This window comes from Rhinolophus sinicus, chromosome 11 (genome assembly GCF_057876585.1).
Source record: "Rhinolophus sinicus isolate RSI-liver-muscle chromosome 11, RSI-T2T, whole genome shotgun sequence".
Taxonomy (NCBI): Eukaryota; Metazoa; Chordata; class Mammalia; order Chiroptera; family Rhinolophidae; genus Rhinolophus; species Rhinolophus sinicus.
Window position 1 is genome coordinate 27218351 of NC_142511.1, and position 7963 is coordinate 27226313.

Below are 7963 nucleotides of genomic sequence, written 5' to 3' on the forward strand. Positions count from 1 at the left end.
GGTGACTGCCAACGCCAGGGCAATGCCTCCTTGGCGGAGCCCAGCCCCGGGCACGACCACACTCCGGTGGAGAAGCCACCACTTCAACACAGCCTCAGTGCGTCTGTCCCAGTCCGTGTGCCCGAATGGGCGTCCCTCCCACCCTCCCCCACCCCATGTCTGTCTGGCTCTGTGACGTGCCTGTTGGGTTCTGGCTCTGGCTCAGGAGCTCTCTCCCCGCGTGCCAGCCCCCTCTTTCTCTGTCTCTGTCCATGTCTCTCTGTATGTCTAGACACATACATGTACATATACGTGTATATTTCCATCTCGCTCCCTCTTACTCCTCCTCCCGTTCTGTCTGTCTGTCCCTGTCCTGCGGGGACTCTAGTCCCTCTGCCCGCACAAGAACGCAGGATTTGGCGAGGCCAAGAAGGAACACCCACAGAGCCACGGATAGGGGGCTCATAGCACCATGTCTCACGGGCGGCTGGCTTGGAGACACGGCAAGCCGGAGCCGCCCGATCCCCCACCTGCTGGCCGATTCTCTGCCAACCAACAGACCCACCAAGCCGGCCCACTGCAGTCCGCGCCCCTCTGCAATTTGCAGTCCACCATCCGCGCTTCCTAGCTTGGCCACCGCAGCTCTGCCGGTGTCCAATGGCCAACTGGCAACAGCTGAAGGCCAAGCGGTAACAGCTGATGTCAGTGCAGCCCCACGCAGTACCCCCGTCCCCCGGTACCCCCGTCTCCCCGTCACCCCTGTCTCCGTTCCCCCGGTTCCCCGTCTTCCTGTCCCCCGTCTCCCGGGTCCCCCGTCCCCACGTTCCACCATCCCCCCTATTCCGGTCCCCCCCGTCCCCTGTTCCCCCCGTCCCCTGATCCCCCTGTTCCCCCGTACCCCCATCCACCCTCTCCCAGTCCACACGTCCCCCGGTGGCCCGTCCCCCCAGTCCCCCCACGCCCCTGGTCCACCCGTCCCCCATTCCCTCGTCTCCCGGTCCCCCCCTCCCCGGGTCCCCCGACCCCCGTTCCCCCGTCTCCCGGTCCTCCGTCTCGCGGTCCACCTGTCCCCCGGTCCCCCAGTCCCAACGTCTCCCCGTCCCCCCGTCCCTCCTTCGCCTGGTCCCCCCGTCCCCCCATACCCCAGGTCTCCCGTTCCCCGGTCCCCCGTCTCCTGGTCCCCCGGTCCCCCGGTTCCCCCGGCGCCCAGGCGCCCTTCTACCGGTCCCCCCGTTCCCCGGTCGCCCCGTCTCCCGGTCCCCAGTCTCCCGGTCCCCTGTCTCCCGGTCGCCCGGTCTTCCGGTCCCCCGGTCCTCCGTCCAGTGTTACCCCCTTCCCCCGGTCCCCCGGTCCCCCCATCTCCCTGTCCCTCTGTCTCCCGGTCCGGCCGCACACCCATCCCCCCGTCTCCCGGTCCCCCGTCTCCCGGTCGCCCGGTCCCCAGGTCCCCCGTCTCCCGGTCCCCTCATCCCCTGGACCCCCAACCCCCGGTCCCTGGTCCCCCGGTCCCCCAGTCCCCCGGTTCCCCCATCGCCCTGGCCCCCGTCTACCGATCCCCCAGTTCTCCGTTCGCCCCGTCTTCCGGTCCTCCCGTCCCACAGTCTCCCGTCTCCCGGTGTCCCATCTCCCGGTCACCCCGTCCCCGGTCCCCCGTCTCGCGGTCCCCCGTCTCCTAGTCGCCCCGTTCCCCGGTACCCGATCTCCCGGTCCCCTCATCCCCCAGTCCCCCAACCCCCGGTCCCCCGGTCCCCCCGTCCCCCGGTCCCCGGTCCCCCGGTCCCCCCATCTCCCGGTCCACTGGTACCCCCGTCCCCCCAGTCCATTCATGCCCCTGGTCACCCCGTCGCCCGGTCCCCTATCCCCCGGTCCCCCCAACCTCCGGTCCCCCGGTCCGCGGGTCCCCTGGTCCCCCCATCCGCCGTTCCCCCGGTCCCCCCCGTCTCCGTTGCCCCGGTCCCCCCGTCCCCCGGTCCCCCCGTACCCCGGTCCCCCCGACCCTCCAGTCCCCCTGTCCCTCTGTCTCCCGGTCCCCCCGTCACCCCGTCCCCCCGGCCCCAGGTCCCCCATCTCCCGGTCCCCCCGTCTCACGGTCCCCCGTTCCCCCGTTTCCCGGTCCCCCCCTCCCCATGTCCCTCGTCCCCCAGTACCCTCGTACTCCTGTCCCTCCATCCACCGGTCTCCTGGTCCCTCCGTCCCACCGTCCGCCAGTCCCACCGTCCTCTCATTCCCCCAATCCCCCAGTCCCCCAGTCTCCCTGTCCCCCAATTCCCCGGTCTCCCTTTCCCCTGGTACCGTGTCCCCCCATCTCCCGGTCCCCCCGTCCCCTGGTCCCACTGTCTCCCAGTACCCAGTCCCCCTGTCCCCCCGGTCCCCCGGTCCCCTTGTCCCCCCATCCCCCAGTCCCCCCGTCCCCCCGGCCCTCTCGTACTCCCGTCCCCCCATCTTCCGGTCACCCCTTCCCCCCGTCCCACATGCCCCCGTCTCCCAGACCCCCCGTCCCCCGGTTCTCCCAGTTCCAACGGTCTCCCTGTCCCCCTGCCACCCTTCCCCCATCTCCTGGTACCCCGTCCCCCGGTACCCCCGCCCCGGGTTCCTACAGTCCCACCGTTCTCCCTGTCCCCCCCCTTACACCCGTCTCCCGGTCCCCTGTCCCCCGGTCCTCCCATCCCCCGGTCCCCCTGTCCCCCCGTTCTGTCTGTCGGTCCCTGTCCTGCGGGGACTCTAGTCCCTCCGCCCGCACAAGAACCCAGGATTTGGCGAGGCCAAGAAGGAACACCAACAGAGCCACGGATAGGGGGCTCATAGCACCATGTCTCACGGGCGGCTGGCTTGGAGACACGGCAAGCCGGAGCCGCCCGATCCCCAACCTGCCGGACGATTCTCTGCCAACCAACAGACCCACCAAGCCGGCCCACTGCAGTCCGCGCCCCTCTGCAATTTGCAGTCCACCATCCGCGCTTCCTACCTTGGCCACCGCAGCTCTGCCAGTGGCCAATGGCCAACTGGCAACAGCTGATGGCCAAGCAGTAACAGCTGATGTCCGTGCAGCCCCCACGCAGCACCCCTCCACGCGAGGCCCAGAGCCTGGAAAGTGCTCTCTGCAAGTCTGTCCCCACAGTCCCCGTCTGTCTCTCTCCGCCTACCTCTTGCTCCGTCTCTGGCCTTCTCTCATCCTCTCTCTCAACACCCTGGGTCAGGAGAGGTGATGTGTAGCCAGTGAAGTGACCAGTGATCGGGCGGGACGCCGGTCGCTGATGAGGGGCGAGGGCCCAGACAGAAGGCTGTGTGACGAAGGGTGGCGGCAGTCTGGAGGTGCTGCCCCCTGGTCGCGGGTGGCTCTCCCTGGCTTTGGGCCAGTGGGTGGGGCCGGCCAGGGCCAGGGCCTGGGTCGCACGTCCCTAGGGTGGAGGGGACTGAGAGGACCCTGCGACCCCCTCGGTGGCCCTGAGTGGTGGGGACAGCACAGCAGCAAGGGGGGTGTGCGGTTGTGGGGCTGGGGGGGGGGGATGAGAGGGGTTGGGGTAGGGGGGCGTGGTAAAAGCCATTCCGGGCGTGGGGAGTCCCAGGATGCCAGGGCGCCCAGACATATGTCACAGTCAGGGAAGTGACAGAGGCCTGTGGAGCCACTGGGGGGCGCGAAGGGGCCTCGCTGCGGGCCAGGAGTAGCTCGTCGCCCACACCAGCACCAGCGGCGACCGGAGGAGGCGGGGAGCGGGCGGGAGGCACTCGGGCAGACATGCTCGCCACCCGAGCGGCCCAGCAGCATGGCGCGTGCGCTCAGGAGGCAAGTCGGGAGCAGGCTCTTGGAGTGCCGGGAGCCGGGTCCCAGTGCCTAAGGCCATACCACCCTGAACGCAGCAGATCTCGTCTGATCTCGGAAGCGAAGCAGGGTCTGTCCTGGTTAGTACTTGGATGGGAGACCGCCTGGGAATACCTGTTGGCTTTTGCTAGCGTCTCCTTTTGCATCGCCGCTCCGGCGTGGCTCCCTCTGCAGCCTCCCAGCCAGCCGCAGGTCCCCCTGACCAGCAGAGGGTCAGCCGCCCGGCACTACAAGCTGGCAGCCCCGGCCGCACACCAGGCCCGTGGGCCAGGGCTCCCCCCACACACCCTCCTCTCAGTCCTCTTCGGTCCCGCAGGCCGTCATCGCGAATCCTTCGCCGACTCGCGGTCGCCGCCACCGCCGCCTGCGCCAAAGCCACCGCCACCACCGGGCTCCCCCCCCCCCACCCCCCCCCCCCCCCCCCCCGCCAGCGCTGCCCTCGCCCCCGCCCCTGTCCCCGCCCCCGCCGCCGCCACCGCCAAACTCCCTCAAACTCCCTCCTGTGCTCTCCCCACCTCGGCCGCCAGCACCGCGCTCCCCATCTCCGCCACCAGTGCTGCCCTCTCCCCCACCCCCGCCCCCGCCGCCGCCATATCCGTACTCCCTCAATTCCCTCCTCCGCTCTCCCCGCCTCCAGCACCGCCATCTCCCCCGCCCCCGCCCCAGACCCCCGCAGCCACCATCGCCATACTCCCTCAGTCTCCCGCCTCTGCTCTCCCGGCCTCCGCCGCCAGCACCGCCCTCACGCCCTCCCCAGCCCCCGCTGCCGCCATTGCCGCACTCCCTCAATTCCCTCCTCTGCTCTCCCCGCCTCCAGCACCGCCATCTCCCCCGCCCCCGCCCCAGCCCCCGCCGCCACCAATGCCATACTCGCTCAGTCTCCCGCCTCTGCTCTCCCGGCCTCCGCCGCCAGCACCGCCCTCACGCCCTCCCCAGCCCCCGCCGCCACCGCCGCCGCCATCGGCCCCCGTGTCCCAGCGCCCACCGTCAAAGCCCCCATTGTCGCCGCCGCCATCGTCGCCCTGGCGCCATCCACGCGGTTGCCATCGCCTACCTCGCCACCCTCCCCTGCCTCCGCCGCCGCCGCCGCCGCCGCCGCAGCCGCCCCCGCCGCCGCCGCGGGGTCCTCCCACAACTCCCAGGCCCAGGGTTGCCTGCTGGTGCAGGCCTCCACCAGCCTTGGGGCTGCGGTTGGGGGTAAACCTGGTGGCGGTAGGGGGGCGGGTTGTATGCCGGTCTGGGTGCGGGGAGTCCCAGGATGCCAGAGTTCCACGACTTCTGGCACCATCAGGGAAGTGGCAGTGTCCCATGGAGCCCCGGGTGGCGCGAAGGGGCCTCGCTGTCGGCCAGGAGTAGCCCGCCGCCCACGCCAGGGGCATTAGGAAGAGGCGGGGAGCCGGACTGGGGGGGGACGCGGTGCTGGCAGAGCCGGCCCGCGGGTCGATGCTCGCCACCGGAGCGGCTCATCTGCATGGCGGGCGCTCACGAGACAGGCCGGGAGCAGGCTCTTGGGGCGCGGGAGCCGGGTCCCAGCGTCTACGGCCATACCACCCTGAACGCGCCCGATCTCCTCTGATCTCGGGAGCTAAGCAGGGAGGGGCCTGGTTAGTACTTGCATGGGAGACCTCCTGGGAATACCTGTAGGCTTTTGCTCGCCTCTCCTTTTGCGCCGCCGCCCCGGCGTGCCTCCCTCCGAATCCCTGCCGCCCCTTGCCCCTCTGCAACCCCTGCAGCCGCCCAGCCAGCCGAAGGTCCCGCTGGCCAGAGGAGGGACAGCCGCCCAGCACTACAAGCTCGCATCCCCGGCCGCACACCAGGCCTGTCGGCCAGGGCTCCCCCCCTCTCCCTCTTCTTAGTGCTCTTCGCCGAGGCAGGCCGTCAGCCTGCAGCAGTCAGCCGCGTCTAGGTCGCCGCCGCCGCCACCGCCATCGCAGGGCTCCCTCTCGCTCCCCGACCCTGCCGCCGCCGCAACCCCCAACGCCCAAGCCCAGGGCTGCCTGCCGGCGCAGGCTTCCACCAGGCTCTCTCCATCCCAGGACGTGCCAGTCCTTTGCACCTCGGCCCGAGCCCAGGGGACGCCCATCCCTGCGCCTGCCCCTGGGCCCCGAGACACAGGATCGGCGTGTCCTCGGGCAAACGGGACGCCCACCCGCCCCGCCGCACCGGAGTCTTCTGTCTCCGCGGGCAGGCACCTCTCCCCACACCCCCGCGCGTCCCCTCCCGTCTCCCACAAGAGCCAGGAGCCCTCCCTTCCCGCCGGCCACGGTGTCCCCGACACAAAGGGCACAAAGAGCCGGGACAAACCAGGGGACGGCGGGAGCAGCACCCCAACACACCACGCGCCATCGACTCCAGGGGAGACCGCCACAAGGGAAGAGCAGGCACGCAGGCACACAATCCTCACAACCAGGGTGCCTGGGGGCTGCCACTCTCCTCCCGCGGGCGGGTCCCTGGGCGGGGCTCAGAGCCCACTGGCCCTCCGGAGACCCTGGCGGCCCGCCCCGGGGGCTTCAATGGTGACTGCCAACGCCAGGGCAATGCCTCCTTGGCGGAGCCCAGCCCCGGGCACGACCACACTCCGGTGGAGAAGCCACCACTTCAACACAGCCTCAGTGCGTCTGTCCCAGTCCGTGTGCCCGAATGGGCGTCCCTCCCACCCTCCCCCACCCCATGTCTGTCTGGCTCTGTGACGTGCCTGTTGGGTTCTGGCTCTGGCTCAGGAGCTCTCTCCCCGCGTGCCAGCCCCCTCTTTCTCTGTCTCTGTCCATGTCTCTCTGTATGTCTAGACACATACATGTACATATACGTGTATATTTCCATCTCGCTCCCTCTTACTCCTCCTCCCGTTCTGTCTGTCTGTCCCTGTCCTGCGGGGACTCTAGTCCCTCTGCCCGCACAAGAACGCAGGATTTGGCGAGGCCAAGAAGGAACACCCACAGAGCCACGGATAGGGGGCTCATAGCACCATGTCTCACGGGCGGCTGGCTTGGAGACACGGCAAGCCGGAGCCGCCCGATCCCCCACCTGCTGGCCGATTCTCTGCCAACCAACAGACCCACCAAGCCGGCCCACTGCAGTCCGCGCCCCTCTGCAATTTGCAGTCCACCATCCGCGCTTCCTAGCTTGGCCACCGCAGCTCTGCCGGTGTCCAATGGCCAACTGGCAACAGCTGAAGGCCAAGCGGTAACAGCTGATGTCAGTGCAGCCCCACGCAGTACCCCCGTCCCCCGGTACCCCCGTCTCCCCGTCACCCCTGTCTCCGTTCCCCCGGTTCCCCGTCTTCCTGTCCCCCGTCTCCCGGGTCCCCCGTCCCCACGTTCCACCATCCCCCCTATTCCGGTCCCCCCCGTCCCCTGTTCCCCCCGTCCCCTGATCCCCCTGTTCCCCCGTACCCCCATCCACCCTCTCCCAGTCCACCCGTCCCCCGGTGCCCCCGTCCCCCCAGTGCCCCATCCCCCGTCCCCCGCTCCCCCGTCCCCCCAGTCCCCCCACGCCCCTGGTCCACCCGTCCCCCATTCCCTCGTCTCCCGTTCCCCCCCTCCCCGGGTCCCCCGACCCCCGTTCCCCCGTCTCCCGGTCCTCCGTCTCGCGGTCCACCTGTCCCCCGGTCCCCCAGTCCCAACGTCTCCCCGTCCCCCCGTCCCTCCTTCGCCTGGTCCCCCCGTCCCCCCATACCCCCGGTCTCCCGTTCCCCGGTCCCCCGTCTCCTGGTCCCCCGGTCCCCCGGTTCCCCCGGCGCCCAGGCGCCCTTCTACCGGTCCCCCCGTTCCCCGGTCGCCCCGTCTCCCGGTCCCCAGTCTCCCGGTCCCCTGTCTCCCGGTCGCCCGGTCTTCCGGTCCCCCGGTCCTCCGTCCAGTGTTACCCCCTTCCCCCGGTCCCCCGGTCCCCCCATCTCCCTGTCCCTCTGTCTCCCGGTCCGGCCGCACACCCATCCCCCCGTCTCCCGGTCCCCCGTCTCCCGGTCGCCCGGTCCCCAGGTCCCCCGTCTCCCGGTCCCCTCATCCCCTGGACCCCCAACCCCCGGTCCCTGGCCCCCGGTCCCCCGGTCCCCCAGTCCCCCGGTTCCCCCATCGCCCTGGCCCCCGTCTACCGATCCCCCAGTTCTCCGTTCGCCCCGTCTTCCGGTCCTCCCGTCCCACAGTCTCCCGTCTCCCGGTGTCCCAT

General features: G+C 70.6%; 2 pseudogenes; both read left to right on the plus strand.

Annotated features, from left to right (window-relative positions):
* Positions 1–3809: 3809 nt before the first annotated feature.
* Positions 3810–3929, plus strand: LOC148756763 (5S ribosomal RNA; annotated as a pseudogene).
* Positions 3930–5333: 1404 nt separating this feature from the next.
* Positions 5334–5453, plus strand: LOC148756764 (5S ribosomal RNA; annotated as a pseudogene).
* The last annotated feature ends 2510 nt before the right edge of the window (positions 5454–7963 follow it).